At 43.8% G+C, this 23,574-nt stretch overlaps 1 long non-coding RNA gene across 1 annotated transcript; it reads right to left on the reverse strand.

Moving 5' to 3' along the window:
* Positions 1-270: 270 nt before the first annotated feature.
* Positions 271-22,093, reverse strand: LOC138917200 (uncharacterized). The gene is made up of 3 exons (XR_011424902.1): positions 21,777-22,093; positions 5,074-5,239; positions 271-404 (listed from the first exon to the last, which is right to left on the reverse strand). It is a non-coding gene; the product is annotated as an uncharacterized lncRNA (long non-coding RNA).
* Between the last annotated feature and the right edge of the window lie 1,481 nt (positions 22,094-23,574).

The raw sequence follows: 23,574 nt of genomic DNA on the forward strand, positions 1-23,574 counted from the left end.
GAAAGCACAAAATTGGGTGATTGATACCTATGAGGTTAAGGGTATGAACTTGGGATTGCGTGGCTGAGACTGGGTGGCAGACAAGGAACTGAGAGGCCGGGGCGTGGAAAGATCATCTTTGTTCATATGGCAATCACCAGGAATCAGGACGGGATGTTGGCAGGAGTGGCAGTGAGCCAGGAAGCTAAAGTCATCAACGTCTTAAAATGCAGGTTTTATTATAATTCAGGTATGGCAAGACCAATAGATCAGGAGATGACTACATTGAAGAGATGGTTTGTTATACTCACAGATCCCAAGAGGAGGGGCACGCCACACCACACAGGGCCACACGGGGAAGCACCAGGTCGGTCAGGAGGCACAGGGAGCGGGGGAAACATGGGCAAGAACCTTTGTTGTGGTTTCTGTGGGAAGGAATGGGTGAGACAGAGTAAGCAGGTTTGGGATTGGCTAGTTTGAATATTTAGTGGGCTCTGGGACTTAGGGACTGTCCCCAGTTTTCTGGTGGTGGGCGATTAGGGCAGGGGGGTAGTGGCCCATGGTGTGAAAGCTCCATAAAGGAGGTGGTTAGAGTGCGGACTCGGTTGGTTTGTATGCGAAAGGTGCTCGCAGGTGAGTTATTTGCTGTCTCTGGGAGTTAGCTAACCAGGGGAGGCGTAATCCCTCCAGGGTCAGCTAGGTACCAAGATGGCAAAGCATCAGAGAGTGAAAGACATGATTACTACAATCAGGAAGTGAGGCAGGGTGACCGCGGCAGGGCAGTAAATGGCACCAGCAGTGAGGAGTGCTGCGCGGTGTAGCTGATGACACAAGAGTGGAGGCTGAGGGTGTGAAGGAGAGAGGCAGGGAGGATAGTGTGGAAGCACCCCTGAGGAGCCGGGAAGACACCTACCCCGCTCCCAGCGGTAGGGCCTGGGAGAAAGAGACCCCCCCCCCTCCAAGACAGCTGCAAAACAGCAGCCTGAGCAGAGACCCAGCTTTCATTAGCGGGAAGGTGAGCGAAGGGCGAGGGGATAAGGAGTTTTGCTGCTGACAGACATGAGTTCCAGAGTATACAGTAGAGGGGTTTCTAGAACTGGGGGGAGGTAGGAGGTGGGGACAAGATGGGCATGGATGGAGCTGTGTGGGGATTAGAGCAGAGAGGAGAGGTGTGACCTGGGGGTCTGGGCTTCTCAGGGCTGCTGACGTAACAAGGATGAGAGGCCCAAGGAGGTGAGTCCTGTGCAGTCAAGGCAGATGGTGGGGCAAGGCCAGGAAGGGGGTAGGTGGGCAGCCGGTTACCCAGAGCACGCAGGCCCTCTGCTGACCCCTGGATGGCGAGGAAGAGCCCTGGAGGTGTGGTTTGGTTCCCTGTGTGGATCTCACGCTTGATCTCTGCCGGGGGAGGGTGGATTTACCCCCACTGTGCAGGGCTCTCTGGGCCTCTCTTGACGAGATGCATCAGGGGAGCTGGGTTTTTCCTAGTGGGCAAGACTCCCTGCTGGCCCTGGAGGGTCTTGATGCCCAGGGAAGCCAAAATGGACTCAGGGAAGATCGGATCCCTCTCAATCCCTGTTAGTGGAGAGTAAGGGGCCTGGAACGGGAGGTGGGCACGCCTGGAGATGGGAGGTCTTGAATTCCAGGATTTGGTGGCACAGCTGGATTCTAACTTCTGGCAGGAGGGTCTCAGGTGCGTTGGATCAGAGGTCCCCAGGGCGGGGGACTCATGCCACACTCTTCAGAGCGCCTGGATGCCCTGCAGATGCTGCTCCCCACTCTCTGAGGGCCAGGATGTTCTCCTCGGTGTCTAATAGTATATGAAGCATTTTCAAAACCATCGTCTCAGAGGTTTTCAAATCTTTTTTTTTTTTAATTAGGGAAACTTTTTTCAAATAAAATCTTTTACAGAACCACAATGTGAAAACCAAGTAAAACTGACATTTATAATTTCAAGTTTAGAAGTGAAGGGGCTGGCCCTGTGGCCGAGTGCTTAAGTTTGCGCGCTTCACTGCAGGTGGCCCAGTGTTTCGTTGGTTCGAATCCTGGGCGTGGACATGGCACTGCTCATCAAACCACGCTGAAGCAGCGTCCCAAACGCCGCAACTAGAAGGACCCACAACAAAGAACATACAACTATGTACCGGGGGGCTTTGGGGAGAAAAAGGAAAAAAATAAAATCTTTAAAAAAAGAAAAAAAGACGTGAAGTTATAAAATCAATCAATAATCTCCTGTATGTCAAAATTTGTTTTATAACATATTTTGGTGAGGTGTCGCTTGGGTCATTGCTTTTTAAAGGGTTAAAAATATATCATTTAAGGGGCAGGCCCTGTGGCACAGCAGTTAAGTGTACACCTTCCGCTTTGGCAGCCTGGGGTTCACTGGTTCGGATCCCGGGTGCAGACATGGCACCGCTCATCAAGCCATGCTGTGGTAGGTGTCCCACGTGTAAAGCAGAGGAAGATGGGTACAGATGTTAGCTCAGGGCCAGTCTTCCTCAGCAAAAAGAGGAAGATTGGCAGTGGATGTTAGCTCAGGGCCAATCTTCCTCCAAAAAAATATTTAAATGAAATTCAAATAAAATGTTTCTAGAATTCCTGGAGCTTCCAAGGGACGCTGAATTGAAAGTGGCTGCCTCTGGGAAATGATAGGAGGAGAGGAGAGGAGAAGAAGGAAAAGAAGAAGACTGCTTTTTTTGGTTATTAGGCTTAGAGAAGTATTTGATATTTAAAAATATGCATTATACATTACAACTATACATTACATGTATATGTAATGTATCTATACATTACAACTTTGATAAAAATAAAATTTTTTAAAGGGAAAAAAGAAAAAGACAGCATTATTTTCTTGGATCCAACAGTTTGCTGAGGTAGGAATTAGTTCAATCTCCATTTTACAGATAAGGAAGTTGGGCATCGGAAAGGTGAAGTGATCAGTGTATGGTTAGCAAGTGGGTCTGGCACTTGGCGCCAGGTCAGCTGATGCCACAGTCTGCACTTTCCCTGGCTTCACAGCCTCACTGTCCAAGGAGAAGTGGCCAGCTGCCTGGTACACTGGGCGCTGAGAAGATTCCAGACCCACCATCTCCTTCTTTCTCTGCTACTGATGTCTGCAACTCCTTTAAGGGCAGGCAGCATCTCGCATCCCACAGACTCAGGAAAGCAAGAGCTCTCCTCTGACCCTCACTGGCCACCTTTCTTGTGAGTTCCTCTTTCCTGTGTTAAGAATTTGAGTGCCCTAAGCAGAAGTAGCAGACTCCTGTTGAACCTGGGCTCTTTCCTCGTTCCTCTCTCAGTAGGGACAGCCGTGGAGGAAGGGGAAACCCAAGTGCCTGCCCATTCAAACAGAAAACTGCCGAAGGGACGCCACCCTTCCTCTCACTGTCCTCCTCAGCCTGACCTAAGCTCAGATACTCTCTCCCAAGGTTTTGAATCTTGAGCAAGTGAGTGAAGGCTGAAGAAGGAATGGATGGATCCACCCAACAGTTTCTACTACAAGACATTTCCTGTGACTCCAGCTTCTGCGCTGTATTGGTTATCTACTGCTGTGTAACAAATTGCCCCAAAACGTAGTGACTGAAACAATAAACATTTATTATCCCACAGTCAGGAGTTTGGGAATAGCTTAGCCAGGTGTTAGCAGCTTAGGGTTTCTCACGTGGTTTCATTCAGTGGGCCGGCAGGAGCCGCAGTCATCTGAAGGCTTGACTGTGGCTGTAGGATCAGCTCCCATGATGACTCAGTCACATACGTGGCTGATGGCAGGGTTCCTGAGTTCCTTCCATGTGGGCCTCTCCCTAGGCTGCTTGAGGGTCCTCATGACATGGCAGCTGACCCTCCTCCAAACAAGCTGCAGTGTCTTTTATGACCTGGTCTCTGAAGTCACAGACTGTCACTTCTGCTTTGTTCTCTACATTAGAAGCGAGTCACTATGTCCAGCCCACTTTCAAGGAGAGGAAAACTAGGCTCCACGCCTTGAATGGAGGAGTATTAAAGATTTTGTGAACATATTTTAAAATCACTGTATGAGTCCTTGGGAGTTGCCACGGTTCCCTCATTTACAAGCCTAATTCTCCTGCCTGTTCTGCTCTAACTGCAGGGCTGGCGTTGCTTCACGGACGTGTGACCTATGTGTGCAGTTGCACAACATCTTGCACTTGGAAGGTTCCCACATTTGGTTTAATGCTCTGCTGTTGTTGTCTTGAAATTCATAATCCTTTCTGAACAAGTGGCCCTGTATTTGCATTTTGCACCAGCCTCTCCAAATTGTGTAACTAGTCCTGCCAGATAGTCTTCCTATAAATTCCCTTGTGTTTGAATTAGCCAGAATTACTATTATTATTTTTTTGCCACCAAAGCTCTATGATACCGTTGCTTTTCTCATTCATATCTGGACCCACTGCAGACCAACAGATAGTAGGCACTCGGCCAGTATTTCTTCATCACTGGAAACTGACACAGTTATAAGTTATGTGCCGGATCCTAAGAACATTTTCTGACTAGTACTTAAGGGCAAGGATGGTATCTTCTGTGGACCGTATATGTTCTATGTCTCTGGACACGGATAGTAATTGGTCATTAAATATGTAACTGATGAAAAACAGGCAAGAATGGAAGGTTAGAACCCAGCTGTGTCTGACTCCAAAGCTCTTGCTCCTCCCTCTACACCTTTCTGCTTCAAGCGATTCACCCTGTTTTTGAATCCATGGCATTTGTGTGTCTATGGTATTATGTGTCAGGCTAACAATGTCTTGTCACCAGACTCAAATCTCCACGTAGGCGGGGACCACGTCCGTTCCTTTGCCTGTGACGTCCTTGTGCCCCGCACAAAATCAGCCAGAGACATTCAGTGAATGAATGGGAGATGGGACTGGAGACACAGGACAAGTGGCAAGATGGAAATACAAGCAAAGTTCTGCTCTCCTGTGTTTCTCAACTGAGTATATTTACAGAGGTGTGTAAGTCCTGGAAGAGGAGGTGAGAGCCTCGCATTAGAGGGAGAGGGTTAAGGTTGTGGGTGGGAAGCATCTCAGTGTGCTTGGGCTGCCATGACAAAGTGCCACAGACCAGGTGGCTTAAGCAACAGAAACTTACTTTCTCACGATTCTGGAGGCTGGAAGTCCGAGATCAAGGTGTCAGCAGGGCTGGTTCCTTCTGGGACCTCTGTCCTTGGCTGGGGGATGGTCGCCCTCTCCCTGTGTCCTCACATGGTCTTCCTTCTGTGTGTCTGTGTCCTAATCTCCTCTTCTTATAAGGACACCTGTCATAGTGGATTAGGGCTCATTCTAATGACCTCATTTAACTTAATTACCGCTCCAAAGACACTATCTCCAAATACAGCCACATTCTGAAGGACTTGGGGTTAGGACTTCAACATATGAATTTGAGGGTCCATAATTCAGCTCATAATAGCCCATTCCTAGGCCCTGTTGCATGTTCAGGAAGACACAGATGTGGCCCTGGGAAGGACAAAGGGTCTTTCAAGGAAATGGGTTTTTTAGGGGACCTTGCTTCATCACGAGGCGTAATTGAGAACTCAGATTGCCTTTGGCCCTCTTTCCCATATGCCCTGCCACCCACTATGGGGCAGTCTCCTGCTGCCTACAGAAGCCCCACACCCCACTCACAGGGCCTCCACCCTCTTTTGCTCTCTGCTGCGGGAGTCTGGCTGGCTCCTACCATCCTTCCCAAAAATGATCTTAGCAACCTGTTTCATTGGTTAGAGACAGCTAGAAACTACAGAGAAAAAGTATTATTCAAGAAAGTCTGTGTTTCCTCATCATCAAGCAAACTTATCCACACTACCCAAAGCAATCTACAGATTCAACGCAATCTCTATCAAAATTCCAATGGCATTTTTCACAGAAATAGAACAAACAATCCTAAGATTTTTATGGAACCACAAAAGACCCTGAATAATCAAAGTAATCTTGAGAAAGGAGAACAAAGCTGGAGGCATCATGCTCCCTTATTTCAAACTATATTACAAAGATATATTAATCAAAACAGTATGGTAGGTATCAAAAACAGACACATAGATCAATGGAACAGAAGAGACAGCCTAGAAATAAATCCATGCATATGTGGTCAATTTACAACAAAGAAGCCAAGAATATATAATGGGGAAAAGACAGTCTCTTCAATAAATGGTGTTGGGAAAACTGGCCTCTCCTACATCAAAACTATCTTGCACCAAAGACAAAAATTAACTCAAAATGGATGAAAGAATTGAATGTAAGACCTGAACCATAAAAGTCCTAGGAGAAAACATAGGCAGTCAGCTCCCTGACCACTGTTGGTGGTGAGTGTTTGGATTTGACACCAAAAGCAAAGGCAACAAAGAGCAAAAATAAATGAGTGGGACCACATCAAACTAAAATGCTTCCGCACAGCAAAGGAAAGCCATCGACAAAGTGAAAAGGCAACTACTACGTGAGAGAAAATATTTGTAAATCATATATCTGATAACGGGTTAATATCCAAAACAAAGAACTCATACCACTCAATAGCAAAAAACTCCAAACAATCTGAGTGAAAAATAGAGGATCCAAATAGACATTTTTCCAAAGAAGACATACAGATGGCCAACGGGCACATGAAAAGCTGCTCAGCATCGCTAATCATCAGGGAAATGCAAATCGAAACCACAGTGAGATATTGCTTCACACCTGTTGGAATGGCTATCATCAAAAAGACAAGAAATAACAAGTGTTGGTGAGGATGTGGAGAAAAGGGAACCCTTGTGCACTGTTGTGGGAATGTAAATTGATGCAGCCACTATGGGAAACAGCATGGAGCTTCCTCAAAAATCAAAAATACAGCTACCCGGGCCAGCCCCGGTGGCCTAGTGGTTAAGTTCAGCACGCTCTGCTTCAGTGGCCCAGGTTTGGTTCCCAGGCGTGGACCTACACCACTTGTCATTGACCATACTGTGGTGGCGGCTCACATACAAAAAGAGGAAGATTGGCAACAGATGTTAGCTCAGAGCAAAACTTCCTCAGCAAAAAGAGGAGATTGGCAACAGATGTTAGCTCAAGGCAAATCTTCCTCAGCAAAAAAAAAATTTTTAAAAAAATAGAACTACCATATGATCCAGTAATTCCTCTTCTGGGTATTTATCTAAAGAAAATGAAAACACTAACTTGAAAAGATATATGCACCTCCACGTTCATCGTGGCATTATTTATAATAGCCAAGATATGGAAACCACCTAAGTGTCCATCGATGGATGAATGGCAAAGGAAAAAGGTGGTATATGTATTCAATGGAATATTATTCAGCCACAAAAAAGAATGAAATTTTGCCATTTGCAACAACATGTATGGACCTTGAGGGCATTATGCTAAGTGAAATAAACTTAGACAAAGAAAGACAAATACCATATGATCTCACTTATACATGAAATCCATAAAAAACCCACAAACACCCCAGCTCGTAGACACAAAGAACAGATTGGTGGTTGCCCGAGGCAGAGGGTAGAAGTGGGGGGGAACAAAATGGGTGAAGGGAATCAAAAGGTATAAACTTCCCGTCATAAAATAAATAAGTTATGAGGATGTAATGTACAGCACAGCGACTATAGTTAATGCTGTCTTGCATATTTGAAAGTTGCTAAGAGAGTAAGTCTTAAAAGCTCTCATCACAAGAAAAAAATTCTAACTATGTATGGTGATGGGTGTTAACCAGACTTATTGTGGTGATCATTTCACAATATATACGAATATCATTATGTTGTACATCTGAAACTAATATAATGTTTCATGTCAATTACACCCTAATTTAAAAAATCCTTTTGCAAATTAAAAAGAAAGAAAGAAAAACTGATAGGGCATTGAAAAACGGAATCCTGGGCCAACACTAATGGCAGTTTGGTCCGAACACTGCAACAGAAATCAGTCCTTCGCAGATCGATAAGTCTTAGGTATCCAGACTGGACAGTTCGCAGTCAGATGTATAAGAAACGTGCTTTGTTTTTCCATAACTGAGCTGGAGTTCTCCTTTGAGCTCCTGGCCTTCCAGAGGGCAGAACTCATCTCCAGCAGTTCAGGGCCTCTTGGTGACTTTCTCCAGGGGGCGCTTACAGTGCCAAGGAATTGGGGCTGGGGAGGGGGGGGGAGGACATTAGGCCCTTGATTGTCATGGTCCGTCCACACTGACACCCCTGAGAAGTCCTTGTGGCCTCCCTGCCCTCAGAGCCTGGTCCCTTCAGTTCATTCCATGTCCACCTTTCCGGGTCTGCCAGCTCCCTGGGCCACAGCCCACAGCTCTTGGGTTCACGGGAAATCTTCAGGGGCTCCCTGCACCAAGCTGGAGCACATGGGGCTCCGGGGGCTCTCTCGGGTCTCTCCCTGCCAGCTCAGGGGGTCTCCAGGACCTTCATGCTGCACTGGGACCCACCCAGGAAAAGGAGAATGTGGATTCCCTCTCCACCAGATTCTCCAGAACTCTCTGTGGTTTGCATCAGAAGCCCCTCCAACCCCAGGACTCAGCCTGGGCAGCCAGGATAAAGAGCCCATTTGCAAGAACCAGACCATTGTCTAAGCAATCTGCACGCCTCCTGGCTCTCCCCAGACCCCTGGTCAGAGAACTTTCTCTGGTCTGGGAATGGCATAGCCTGACCCGTCTGCCCTTCTTCCCAATCCATTGTTTACGGCATAGCTGTGCCCTTCCAGGCTTTTGAAACCCAAACCCTAGGCTTCTGCAACCCCACAGCATTTCTTCTGCTTTTCTGCAGTATATCTCATCCCCTGAGGCAGTAAACGCCACTGGGTAAGGGGCAGAGGGAAAGGGAATCCTTCGGGAGGACCTCAGGGACGTCTCTCAAAATAGTACCCTGCCACACCCCTGTTCACAGATTTCTCCCTTCAGGCAACTGCAACTTTGCTTCTAATTTTGCTCTGGCCTCTCACAGCCCTATCAACTCCCACCACTCAATTCCTTGCTTCTACCTCTCTAGGAAGAGACACCCTGTCCCACTTCAGAATCTTACCACCAGACGGGGAGCCTCACCCTCGCTGTAGAATTCCTCTCCCAAACTCAGTCCTCTCTGGACACAATCAAGATTCTTCCAGCCCATCGTCTCTCTCATGGCCCTGGACTATCTCTGCACTGTCCCTGAATCCTGCAGCCCGGCAGCCCCTCCTTATCTTTCCATTTATCTGCTCCTCCCCGTTTTTCCATGGAGCCCTTTACCTTTGTTTTTCCTGGAACATGTTTTGGAATAGTGCCACAGCGACTACTTCCCCGGCTCATATTTAATTCGCTTCTCAACTCAATGTAATCCAGCATCTATGTAGTAAAGAATTGACCTCGCCCAAAGAGAGGTCTGGCCTTTGCCTTCAGCTCCTGGGAGGAGATCTCGAAGCCCTTGGAATGACCTGCCTGATAAGAGGGTCTTTGTTTACCTGGGGGCCTGGCCACACTGGACAATCTGACAATGTGATTTGTCACGGAGGCTTTGAGCCACGCAGTATCCCCTTGACCTTTGGAGGGGCTGGAGACTAAAGGTCAGCCACACACATGGCCGCCATGTCTATGTGATGAAGCCTCAATAAAACTCTGCACACAGGCTTGGGGGAGCTTCCCTGGTTGGCATGTTGTCACCTGTCAATGCTGGGAGAAGTTAGCGCTGTCTGTGACTTCACCAGGAGGGGGTGACTGAGAGCTCTTTGTGTGGAACCCTCTGGGACTCTTCTCTTGGCAGATTTTAATCTGTATCCTTTATCCTTTTGCTGTAATAAACTGTGACATGAATACAACAGCTCGCAGTGAGTTCCCTGAGTCCTAGCAAATCATCAAACCTTGGGGACACCTGAGCTTTGCAGCCTCCATACATTTATTTCAACTGCTCTGTCAGAGGCATACACTTCCTCTTTCTAGGTCTCATCCCCAGTCATCCTTCCCTGACCTCTCTCCATTCTTTGACTCTCAAAAAGAAAGCCACCCTTTTCCTTGCAATGCTCTCCTGCCTGGGCTCCACGACATTGCAATCTGCTGGCCTCCCTTCTAGCTCTCATTCTTCATTTCCTCAGTCTCTACCTCATCTCCTCAGTCTCCGTTAGCTTCTTTTCCTTGACCATTTCTTGTGGATGCTTCTTATCACTTGCCCGAGTGATCACTAAACACAGTGGGGCTGAAGCTCAGGCCCAGATCCCTGTCATTGCAAATCCTGGACTTGGTGTCCTACGCTGTCCTCTTGTTCCTTAGTCATCCTGACTTGTGTGAATAATTTACAACCAGGTAAACTTTAAAAATGTATGCTTGGTATATTCTAAATACACGTCTTTTGTTGGATAAATGTTTTGCAAATGTTTTCTCCCAGTGTGTGGCTTGCTCCAAGTTTCTGTCTTGATCCTCCTCTCTTCTCTCATCCAGGCCCACAGCTTCTCCTGCCATCTCTGGGAGGGTGACACTCAACTTACATCACAGCTCTGACAGCCCCCGTGATGTTCCCATAGCCTGATGGACATCTCTGTGTGGCATGAGATCCTTGGTGTGTCCACAAATGAACTTACCTTTCCCTCAAAGTATTCCTCATCTTGGTCGATGGCATTATTTAGCTAGTGCAGGATGAGACCAGCTTACCCTGCAGATACTCGACCCTGGTCCATCACTGGGGTCAGTTCAATGCTGTCTGCCCACTCCTGGCCTGCAGGCTGCCTATCTGGCTTTGGCTTGGCTTCCCATTTTGGCTTAGTTCCTGTCTCCCTGGCTCCTGACTTGACACGGCCCCTGGTTCCTGTTTCAGGTTCTGCCTTAGCTCCTGATTCAACCAGGAGAGGCACTCCATTCCAGCTTATCTGTCCTGGTGAGGTGTGGAGCACTTACCAGGGTCTAGAGCCTGGTGGGGTCTGCTGCCCCTTACTGGTCACCACCCTTCTTTCCGATCTGTTGTGACTCCCCCCTGCCCCACGCACACTCTTAACAGTTTGAGTACTGGCATGAACATTTCAGGACCTGGCAAAGCCTTTATTTACAAATCAGTCATTCCTACATAACTAAAGGGAAGCTTTCAGTCTTAGAGCTCACACCATGCACCAGCTAGTAATAAGCTAAGAGTGTGTCTTAACCAACATGCAAACCTCTTCTTGGGGTGTGTTTTTGTTGTTTCTGTGTTTATCAACTATTATGTTTAAACTTTCTTACTTTCATTTTTTCAATTAACAGATATACGGAAGCAATAATCTCCCTCTCTATATAACCCTACCTCTACCCTGTGGAGCCTGGATTATATCCTTTCACCCCCTTTTCTGTGTTCATTCACACACGAAAGCATCTATACAGCTATATGGGAAGTTTGTTGGCTGGTTTTTACCAAAGTAGAATCATTCTATACACACTACTTTGCATCTTCCTGCTTTTCCACTTGACAATTTATCATGGACATCCCTATGATTCAATAAATATAGACCTAACTCTATCCTTTTTTTATTCTGTATTCATGTACACATATAGAGAGAGAATTTTGCATGAATGGGATCCTATTCTTGTTTAATCCCCCAAATATTTGGAGAAACATGCCGCTCTCATTCCTCTACTCTAGCACTTGCCTCCTTGTGTAGGACATGCATCCACGACCAAGCAGTAAACTTATAGCCTGAGTAGGATTGTGCTTCCTCCAGAGTTGGCACTCAGCAATGTCTGCTGAATGGATGAAAGCTTGCATTACTATCTTCCTGCTTTACGGTTGGGTAAGAGCCTCAGAGCATTAAGTAACTTGCCCAAGAACCTGCAATGAAAATTCAGTGGAGCAGAGGCTCAGACGCAGATCCCTGTCCCTGTAAATCCCCTTTGTGGTCCTCTATGTGGTGCTCTTGTACCAAAATCATCCTGATCTCTGTGGACAATCCAAAACCCAAACCAAGTAAACTTTAAAAATGTATACCTGGGGGAATGACATTAGCTTCATGGCAGAGTGAGTTGTTCCCTTTGTCTCTCCCCTCTAAGTCACAACTAAACGGACATCCATTAACCAGCAGAGGATTCCCTACACAGCACAACAGGATGCCTGAGAGATCCATGCGGCCATACATCTGAAGGTGGGTGGACTGGATCCCTGAGAAGCAATGGAATGGGGTGACTGCACTCCTCCTCCTCCCCAGTGTCAGTGAGCCATTTTGCAGATCCTCCCACAGTGGCTGGCCAGGCACGACTGTAAGTGGGGGTAGGGGCAGCCTGGCCCATGTGTGAGTGCTTTGAGAGTTGTATCTTGGTCTGCAGAAGTGCTCACCATGCCATCATGGCCCTGCCTGTGGTAACACTCCCCACTGAGTGGTGGCAACTCAGCCCTCGCACAGGCGCCCCTCCAGCCTAGTACTGCAGCTCAGTTGAACTGCCCATGAGTGCAGCACTGACCAACACAAGAGAAAGCACCCCTTCCTCCTGGTGCAGCAGCTCAGTTGGTCCCTTGCTGAGCACAGTGGCCCAGCATGAGAGTGACCTGCTGGCAGAGCACAGACACCCCGCCTGTGGTCTGCAAACTGCTCACCAAGTGCAGAGGCCCTACTCACATGAGCACAACCTGCCAAGAGGCTGTGGCCAGCCCACGCAAATGCCAAGTGGCTCTACTGGCACAACTACCAGCAGACAGAGTGCAATTAGAAAATACAGCTTCTGCCCCCACCCCAGTGGTTGCAGGTGGAATCTGTGACCTGATACTACCACAGATGCATCAGCAAAGGATCAATTTATCAAACACCGTGAAGAGCTATAGTAACACTTCAGAGGAAAACAAAAATGACAAGTCTCCAGAAACCAATCCAGAAGTCACAGAAGTTTGCAATCTAAATGACAGAGAATTCAAAATAGTTGTCATAAAGAAACTCAACAAGTTACAAGAAAACTCAGAAAGACAGTTCGGTGAGCTCAGGAATAAAATTAATGAGCAGAAGGAACACTTCATCAAAGAGACTGAAGCTCTAAAAAAAACCAAACAGAAATTCTGGATGTGAAGAGCACAATTAATGAGATAAAAAAATAATCTAGAAACCATATAAGATACAGCAGATGTTATGGAGGACAGAATTAGTGACTCAGAGGATAGAAATATAGAAATGCTTCAGATGGAGGAGAGGAGAGAACTAAGATTTTTAAAAAATGAAGAAATTCTTCATTGAGTCAAGAAATATCTGACTCAATTAGGAAAAGCAACATAAGGATTATAGGTATCTAAGAAGGAGAAGAGGAGAAAGGAGCAGAGAGCTTGTTCAAAGAAATAATAGCTGAGAACTTCCCAAGCCTGGGGAAAGAACTGGACTTACAAGTACATGAAGCCAATAGAACTCCTAATTACATCAATGCAAAAAGACCTTCTCCAAGGCATATATTAAAACTGGCAAAAGTCAATGATAAAGAGAAAAAGAAGGCAGAAGAAAATAACCTACAAAGGAACCCCTATCAGGCTTTCAGTGGATTTCTCAGCAGAAACCTTACAGGTGAGGAGAGAATGGAATGTTATGTTCAAAGTACTGAAAAACAAAAAATTTCAGCCAAGAATACTCTATCCAGTTAAACTATCCTTCAGACATGACGGAGAAATAAAAGTTTTCCCAGACAAACAAAAGCTGAGGGAGTTCATTACCATTTGACCCACCTTACAAGAAATAACAAACTCCTCCCTGAAACAAAAAACCAAAGTTTTACAAAGCTTTGAGCAAGGAGACAAATAGACAAAATGAGAAAATTACAATTCTACCTCAGAATAGGTTAGGAAACTATTATAACATAAAAGATAAAGAGAAGGAAAGCAGCAAAAATAACTATAAACACTTCACTTTAATCACAAACTCACAACACAAAACAGAATAATTTGTGACAATATCTTAGAAGGGGAACAGGAGAGGGATGGAACCTGCTTAGGCTAATGGAGACAAGAGGCTATCAGAAAATGGACTATCTCATCTATGAGATCTTTTATACAAACCTCATGGTAACCACTAACCAAAAAATCAGAGCAGAGCCACAAGTCATAAATAAAGAGAAAACTGAGAAAACCATCATAGAAAATCACCAAACTGAAATGGCAGTCAGAAATAGAAGGGAAAAGAAACAATAGGAATATAAAAAACCAGAAAACAAGAGGTAAAATGGCACTATTAAGCCCTTTTATATCAATAATCACTCTAAATATAAATGGATTGAATTCTCCAATCTAAAGACACAGAGTGCCTGGATGGATTGAAAAACAAGACCCAACAATATGCTGTCTCCAGGAAACACATCTCAGCTCTAAAGACAAACACAGGCTCAGAGTGAAGGGATGGAAGACAATACTCCAAGAAATAGTCAAGCAAAAGAAAGCAAGTGTTGCCATACTTATGTCAGACAAAGCAGACTTCAAGATAAAAAGGACAATGAGAGACAAAGAGGGGCAGTATATAATGATAAAAGGGACATTTCACCAAAACGACATAACGCTTATGAATATATATTCATCTAAAACAGGAGCACCAAAGTACATAAAGCAACCACTAACAGACCTAATGGGAGAAATTGACAGCAACACAATAACAGTAGGGGAGCTCAACACCCCACTTAGATCAATGGATAGATCGCCAGATAGAATGTCAACAAGGAAACAGTGGCCTTAAATGAAACACTAGACCAAATGGACTTTAATAGATATATATAGAACGTTCCATCCAACAACAACAGAATACACATTCTTCTCAAGTGCACATGGAACATTCTCAAAGACAGACCATATGTTGGAAAACAAGATAAGCCTCAATAAATTTAAGAAGATTGAAATCATATCAAATATCTTTTCATATCACAATGCTATGAAACTAGAAATCAACTACAAGAAAAAAGCATGGAAAGTCACAAATATGTGGAGATCAAATAACATGCTACTGATCATGGTGTTACTGATTGGATCAATGAAGAAATCAAAAGAGAAATCAAAAAATACCTGGAGACAAACTAAAATGAAAACACGACATACTAACTCTTATGAGATGCAGTGAAAGTGGTACTAAGAGGGAAATTTATAATAATACAGGCCTACCTCAACCAACAAGAAACAAGTAGGGATTCTTAAACTACACCTAACAGAACTAGAAAAAGAACAAAACCCAAAGTCACCAGAAGGAAGGAAATAATAAAAATTAGAGCAGAAATAAATGAAATAGACATTAAAAAAAAACAATAGAAAGGATCGATGAAATTAAGAGCTGATTCTTTGAGCAAATAAACAAAACTGACAAACCATCAGCCAGACTGACTAAGAAAAAAAGAGAGAATGTGCAAATAAATAAGATTGAAAATGAAAGAGGTGTAGCAGACCCTGTGGGTCTTGGGTGAATTCAGCACACTCTGCTTCAGTGGCCTGGGTTCAGTTCCTGGGCACAGACCTACATTACTAGTCGGCAGTGATGCTGTGGCAGCAACCCACATGCAAAGTGGAGGAAGACTGGCAACAGATGTTAGCTCAGGGAAAATCTTCCTCAGCAAAAAAGAAAAAAGAGGAGAAATTACAATGGATATCACAGAAATACAAAGAATTATAAGAGAAATACTATGAAAAACTATATGCTAACAAACTAGATAACCTAGAAGAAATGGGTAAATTATTAGACTCATACAACATCCCAAAACTGAATCAATAAGAAATAGAGAATCTGAATAGGCCAATCACAAGTAGAGATAGAAACAGTAATCAAAACCCTCCCAAAAAACAAAAATCCAGGCCAGATGGCTTCTCTGGAGAATTCTACCAAACATTCAAAGAATTAATACCTATCCTTCTCAAACTATTGCAAAAAAAATTGAAGAAGATGGAAGACTTCCTAACTCATCCTATGAGGCCAACATTACCCTGATACCAAAACCAGACAAGGACAACACAAAGAAGGAAAATTACAGGCCAATATTGCCAATGAACATAGATGCAAAAATCCTTGACAAATAATAGCAAACCATTGGGGCCAGGCTGGTGGCATAGTGGTTAGGTTTGCACGCTCTGCTTCAGCGGCCTGGGTTCGCAGGTTTGGATCCTGGGCACGGACCTATACACCACTCATCAAGACATACTGTGGTGGCCTCCTACATATAAAACAGAGGAAGATGGACATGCATGTTAGCTCAGGGCCAATCTTCCTCACCAAAAAAAAAAAATATATATATATATAGTCAAATCTAATACAGCAATACATTAAAAGGATCATACACCATGATCAAGTGGGATTTATACCAGGGACATGGGCATAGTTCAACATCCACAAATCAATCAATGTGATACACCTCATTAACAAAATGAGGAATAAAAACCATATGATGACCTCAATAGATGCAGAGAAAGCATTTGACAAGATCCAACATCCATTTATGATAAAAACTCTCAATAAAATGGGTATAGAAGGAAAGTACTTCAACATAATAAAGGCCATATATGACAAAGTCACAGCTAACATCATACTCAATGGGGAAAAACTGACACCATCCCTCGGAGAACAGGAACAAGACAAGTGTACCCGCTCTCACTAGTCTTTTTTTTTTTTTTTTGAGCAAGATTAGCCCTGAGCTAACTACTGCCAATCCTCCTCTTTTTTCTGAGGAAGACTGGCCCTGAGCTAACATCCATGCCCATCTTCCTCTACTTTATACGTGGGATGCCTACCACAGCACAGCTTTTGCCAAGCAGTGCCATGTCTGCACCCAGTGTCTGAACTGGTGAACCCCGGGCTGCCGAGAAGCATAACATGCGAACTTAACCACTGCGCCATCGGGCCAGCCCCATACCACTCTTATTCAACATAGTACTGGAGGTTTTGTCCAGAGCAATTAGGCAAGAGAAAGAAATAAAAGGTATCCAAATTGGAAAGGAAGAAGTAAAATTCTTGCTGTCTGTGGATGACATGATTCTATATATAGAAAATTCTAAAGAATCCATCATAAAACTATTAGAAATAATCAACAACTACAGCAAAGTTTCAGGGTACAAAATCAATCTACAAAAATCAGTTGCATTTCGGGGCTGGCCCCGTGGCCGAGTGGTTAAGTTCGCGCGCTCTGCTGCAGGCGGCCCAGTGTTTCGTTGGTTCGAATCCTGGGCGCGGACATGGCACTGCTCATCAAACCACGCTGAGGCAGCGTCCCACATGCCACAACTAGAAGGACCCACAACGAAGAATATACAACTATGTACCGGGGAGCTTTGGGGAGAAAAAGGAAAAAAATAAAATCTTTAAAAAAAAATCAGTTGCATTTCTATACTTTAATGACGAAATAGCAGAAAGAGAAGTTAAGAATACAACCCTATTTACAATGACAACAAAAAGAATAAAATATCTAGGAATAAATTTAATCAAGGAGGTGAAAGATGTATACTCTGAAAACTATAAGACATTATTGAAAGAAGTTGAAGAAGACATAAAGAAATGGAAAGATATTCCATGCTCACGGATTGGAAGAATAAACATGGTTAGAATGTCTATATTACCTAAAGCAATCTACAGATTCAATGCAATCTCAATCAGAATCCCAACGACATTCTTCATGGAAACAGATGGACAACCCTAAAATTTGTATGGAACAACAAAAGACCCTGAACAGCCAAACCAATCCTGAGAAAAAAGAACAAAGCTGGAGGCATCAGACTTCATACTTGACTTTGAAGTATACTACAAAGCTCTAGCAATCAAAACAGCATGGTACCGGCACAAAAACAGACTCACAGATCAATGGAACAGAATTGAAAGCCCAGAAATAAGACCACACATCTATAGACAGCTAATTTTTTACAAAGGAGCCAAGAACATACAATGGAGAAGTAAAGTCTCTTCAATAAATGGTGTTGGGAAAACTGGACAGCCACATGCAAAAGAACTAAAGTAGCCCATTATCTTACACCACACACAAAAATTAACTCAGAATGGACTAAAGACTTGAATGTAAGACCTGAAACCATAAAACTCCTAGAAGAAAATATAGGCAGTGCACCCTTTGACATCAGTCTTAGCAGCACCTTTTTGAATACCATGTCTACTCAGGCAGGGGAAACCAAGGAAAAAATAAACACGTAGGACTACATCAGACTAAGAAGCTTCTGCAAGGCAAAGGAAACCAGGAACAAAATGAAAAGACCACCCACCAACTGGGGGAAAATATTTGCAAATCGTATATCTGACAAGTGGTTAACTTCCAAAATATATAAAGAATGCATACAACTCAACAACAACAAAAATAAACAACCCAATCAGAAAATGCACAGAGGATATGAACAGACATTTTTCCAAAGAAGAGATACAGATGGTCAACAGGCACATGAAAAGATGCTCAACATCACTAATTATTAGGGAAATGCAAATCAAAACTACAATGAGATATCACCTCACACCCATCAGAATGGCTATCACTAACAAGACAAAAAATAACGTTGGAGAGGATGTGGAGAAAAGGGAACCCTCACACACTGCTGGTGGGAATGCAAACTGGTGCAGCCACTATGGAAAACAATACGAAAAAATTAAAAATAGAAATACCATACAACCCAGCTATCCCACTACTGGGTATTTATGCAAATAACTTGAAGTCAACAATTCAAAGAGACTTATGCACCCCTATGTTCATTGCAGCATTAGTCACAACAGCCAAGACGTGGAAGCAACCCAACTGCCCATTGACTGATGACTGGATAAAGAAGACGTGGTATATATATACAATGGAATACTACTCAGCCATAAAAAAGAAAAAATCAGCCCATTCACAACAACATGGATGGACCTTGAGGGTCTTATGCTAAGTGAAAGAAGCCAGACAAAGACAAACACCATATGCTTTCACTCATGTGTAGAAGATAAACACATGGATATGGAAAATAGATTAGCGGTTACCAGAGGGGAAGTGGGTGCGGGGTGGGAGAAAGGGGTAAAGGGGCACATATGTATGGTGACAGATAAAAACTAGACTACTGGTGGTGAGCACGATGCAGTCTTTACAGAAACTGATATATGATAATGTACACCTCACATTACACAATGTTATAAACCAGTATGACCTCAATAAAATAATTTTTTAAAAAATGTATACCTGGTATATTCTAAATGTAAGTCCTTTGTTGGATAAATGATTTGGAAATATCTTTCCGATTTCGTGCCTTGCTTTTCATTTTCATAGCATTCTTTTGAAGACCAAAAGTTTTAATTTTGATGAAGTCCTATTTATTGATTTTTCCCCCTTTTATGCTTCATGCCTTTGGTGTTGTATTTGAGAACTCGTTGCCAAACCCAAGGTCACCAAGATTTTCTCTTATTTTCTTTTATAAGTTTTATAGTATCAGTTTTTACACTTAGGTCTATGACCCATTTTAAGTTAATTTTCGTATATGGTGTGAGGAAAGGAGTGAGGTTCTTTTTTTTTTTTGGCATATGGTTATCCAATTGTTCTAGCAGCATTTGTTGAAAGATTTTCTTTCTTCCATTGCATTGCCTGCACCATTGCGGAAAATCAATTGACCATATATTCGCAGGTCTGTCTCTGGACTCTAATCTGTTCTACTGATTGACATATCCACCTTTTCATCAATACTACACTGCTTTGATTACTGTAGCTTCAGAATAAGTCTTGATCTTATAATGAAAGTACTTGAAATGTGTTCTTCTTCAAAGTTGTTTTGGATGTTCTATGTTCTTTTCATGTAAATTTTAGAATCATCTTAATAGTTTCTACAAAAAACGTTTGCCAGAATTTTGATCAGAACTGCATTGAATCTATAGGTCAATTTTGGGAGAACTGGCATCTTAACAAAATTCAGTCTCAGATCATGAACATGGTACATCTCTCTATTATTTAAATCTTCACTTTCTGTCAGCAATGTTTTATAGTTTTCAGTGCATATGTCTTTCCATCTTTTGTCAAATTTATCCGCAAGCACTTCATATTTTTGATGCTATTGTAAATGGCATTGTTTTTTAAATTTCAATTTCTGATTGTTAATTGCTGGTGTGTAGAAATACAATCAAATTTTTTATACTGACTCTGACTCCTGCCGCTTTGCTAAACTCACTTAGGAGTTCAATAAGAAGACAAACAACCCAATTAAAAGATGGGCAAAAAAATTTAAGGAGAAACAGGATATTTGCATAGTCTCAAAGTATCTGCCCCAAACTTTTATTAATTACAAATGGCAAAATAGTAATGTTATAGTGGAGAAACATGATAGACAGCACCTTAACCAAGTATGGAACTTAACATCATCAGTAACAAGACACATCGACAGTATGCACCCCTGATAGAGAATGTGATGAGAAGGTATTTTTTCCAGAAATTCATAACATCAATCCAATCAAGAGAAACATCAGGTAAGCTCAAATTAAGGCACTGTCTACAGAATATGTGGTCAGTACTATTCAAAAGTGTCAATGTCATAAAAGATGAGGAAAGACTGAGGAACGTCACAGATTGGAGACTAAGAAAACGTGACAACTAAAGACACGTACAATGCTAGATTGGGTCCTAGGACAGAATAAAGACATTAGTAGACGGTGAAATTCAAAGTCTGCAGTTAATAGTGCTGTACCAGTGTTAATTTCTTGGTTTTAAAAATTGCGCCCTGGTCATGTAAGATGCTAACATGGGTTATAGAAGAAGCTAGGGGAAGGGTATATGCAGACTCTTTGTACTGTCTTGCAACTCTTCTATAAGTCTATATTACTTCAATATAAAATGTTTTTATAAATGGGCAAAAGATTTAAGTAAACACTTTACCAAAGAGAATATACAGATGTCAAATAAACATCTGAAAAACACTCAACATCATTAGTTACTGGGGAAATGCAAACTTAAACACCAATGAGATATAACCACACACTCACTAGAATGGCTAAAATTAAAAAGACTGACTATACCAAGTGTTGACGAGGATGTGAAACAAATGGAACTCTTGTACACTGATGGTAGGAATGTAAAATAGCTCAACCATTCTGGAAAACAATTTGGCAATTTCCTGAAAAGTTAAACATTAATCTACCACACAACCCAGATATTCAGTCCTAGGTATTCACCCAAGAGAAACAAAAACATATGTTCATAGAAAGACTTATACGTGACTGTTCATAGCAGGGATTTTTTGGTAATAGTCAAAAACTAGAAAGAATCTAAATGTCCATGAGCAGGTGGATAAATGCATAAACAAATTGGAGACCATCCATACACTGGAATACTACTCAGCAATGAAAAGGAACAAACCACTGATATATATAACAACATACATAAATTTCAAAGTAACTATTAGTGAAAAAAGCCACACCAAAGAGAATTACATCCTGTATTTATATAAATTTATATAAAATTTTAGAAAAAGCAACTAACCTATAGTGGCAGAAAGCAGATCAATAGTTGCCTAAGCAGGGGCTGGCTGGGTGGCATAATGGTTAAGTTCGGCAGGCTCCACTTTGGCAGCCCAGTTTTGTGGGTTCAGATCCTGGGCACGGACCTACACCACTCATCACGCCATGCTGTAGCAGTGACCGACATACAAAATAGAGGGAGACTGGCACAGATGTTAGCTCAGAGCCAATCTTCCTAACCAAAAAAAAAAAACAAAAAAGTTGTCTAAGCATAGGGATTTGGGAGGAGAAAAGGATGAATTACAAAGGGGCAGAGGAAACCCCTGGGGGGTGATGGATATGTTTATGACCTTGATTTTTTGGTGGGTTCATGGGTGTATATATGTCAAAACTCATCAAATTTTATACTTTAAATATATGCAGTTCAGTGTATATTGTTATATCTCATTAAAACTACTAAAACGTGTACCTGGCCTCCAGAAACCTGTAGAAATAGTGTGATCAGCTTACCTATCCTCATACCAGATGCAAAGTCAGATCCAAACTAGGTGTGGTGTAGGAATATTTACATTACGGAGAGGCAGGCAATCGCACACATCCCACTGCGGCTTCCCAGAGATCAGGATTCCATGTCTGGAAGCCGGGCAGCTGAAGGAGGCGAGTAGAGTCCTGTAGTTTACATCCTGGAGGAGAGTTTCCCTCAGCCCTTGGCAAAGAATTTTTGCTGCTGCAGCAAGTGGGAAATCCTTATTTTTATTTATTTCCGAGTTTCACAGAGGAAGGTAATTCGTTGAGTCTTTCTCCAAAGGGTGTCTCCAAACCACGAATTCCTGATTCCTAGGCGGGTTTATTCTAATAAGAAGTAGGCTGATCCCTTAATCCCTGGTTAAAGGGCCCGTGTTTATTGAAACCATAAACTCTGGGAAAAGGATCATAAATCACTCTTAAGCTGGGTCCAAAGCGTGGGGTGGGGGCCGGACAAAAAATGGGCACACAGGGGTAATATTCTGATGAACCTCGTTTGTTTTCCTTGTAGCCCTTGCTGGAAACCTCCGTTGGCCGCTCTAGGTCCAGCCTCCACTCTTCTCTACTCGGCTCTGTGCCCGGAAGGAGGGGTGGGAGCAGGACTCACGCATCCTCCTTGCCCTCCTTCCCGCTGGGTTTGGCCAATGGGAGGCACTAGTAGGAAATCAGAGAACGGGAGAGGGATCAGGCTCTCCCAGGGACTGGTTTTCTACTTAAGGCCACAGCCCTTATCAGGTGCCTCCCCTCTCACGACTAGAGCTCCGACTGGCTCCGGTACAGCGCCCTCCCCGTGTCCCCTCAGGTCTAGGGCTGGTAACAGCTTCCCACTGTTCTAATCCCTGGGTGCTTTGCCCTCCCTGGCTGATCCCCTTATTCCAGGTCACAATTTTGCACATAGTTCCTTCTTCAATTCAATTAGCCCTTCCAGGGTGCAATTCCTTTCCCGCTGCAGCTCCGACTCACACACCCATCACGGTCCCCAAACACTCCCCAACGCGGCCCTCAGTTTAAGTAACGGTGAAACCAGCGTGCTTGCTATGCAAATGAAGTCTCAGGGCAATTCCCTTCCATCACATTGTCAATCAATCCCTCCTCTCCAGAAATTCAGGCCCCATCACTGCCTCCTCCCTCTCCGCATTCCCTTTGTCCACGCCTCCTCACACAACCTCCCACAGGAGGAAACTTTCTCCTCTCCACTCCCGGGTAGCCCCTCCTGGTCTCTCAGCTACTGCTGGAGTCTCCCCGTTAGTGCCCTCCCTCCCTGTCTGCCCACAATCCCGCCCACACAGGGCCAGCCTGGCAAAGCACAGGTCTGCGCAAAAGCCTTCGGTGGCTCCCTAGTGCCCGCAAAGGCCCACCCGTTTCATTTCTCTATTGAGTGTGTGAATTTTTACAAAAAGCTCTTAAAATTTTTTAATGCCTTTCTTTGAGTTGCAAAACATTTTTTTAACACCAAAATTGAATAGAAAACTTCTTTCTTCAGCATCTCCGCTGAGGATCACACTTCCCTCCGCCTGTCGGCACCTCGGCTGACTTCTGAGCAGGAAAGGAGGGTTGGCCCAGAGCCGTGGATAAACAAGTGTCTATACGGCTTTCTGCTAACGAATACGTTCTGGCCGGGTCCAGACAATGAGGGGTTTGCAAAGAAGGTGCCGGGAGGTACCCACTGACCCGGCCCAGCGCTCCCAGCTCTGCGAGGATTCCAAAGGGGACGGGCAGGGATTCAGGGCAGGGCCAGGATGAGGGAGGAAATCGGGGAGCCCCCCACGGCCGCCAGGTCTGG

This window comes from Equus caballus, chromosome 13 (assembly GCF_041296265.1).
Source record: "Equus caballus isolate H_3958 breed thoroughbred chromosome 13, TB-T2T, whole genome shotgun sequence".
NCBI lineage: Eukaryota > Metazoa > Chordata > Mammalia > Perissodactyla > Equidae > Equus > Equus caballus.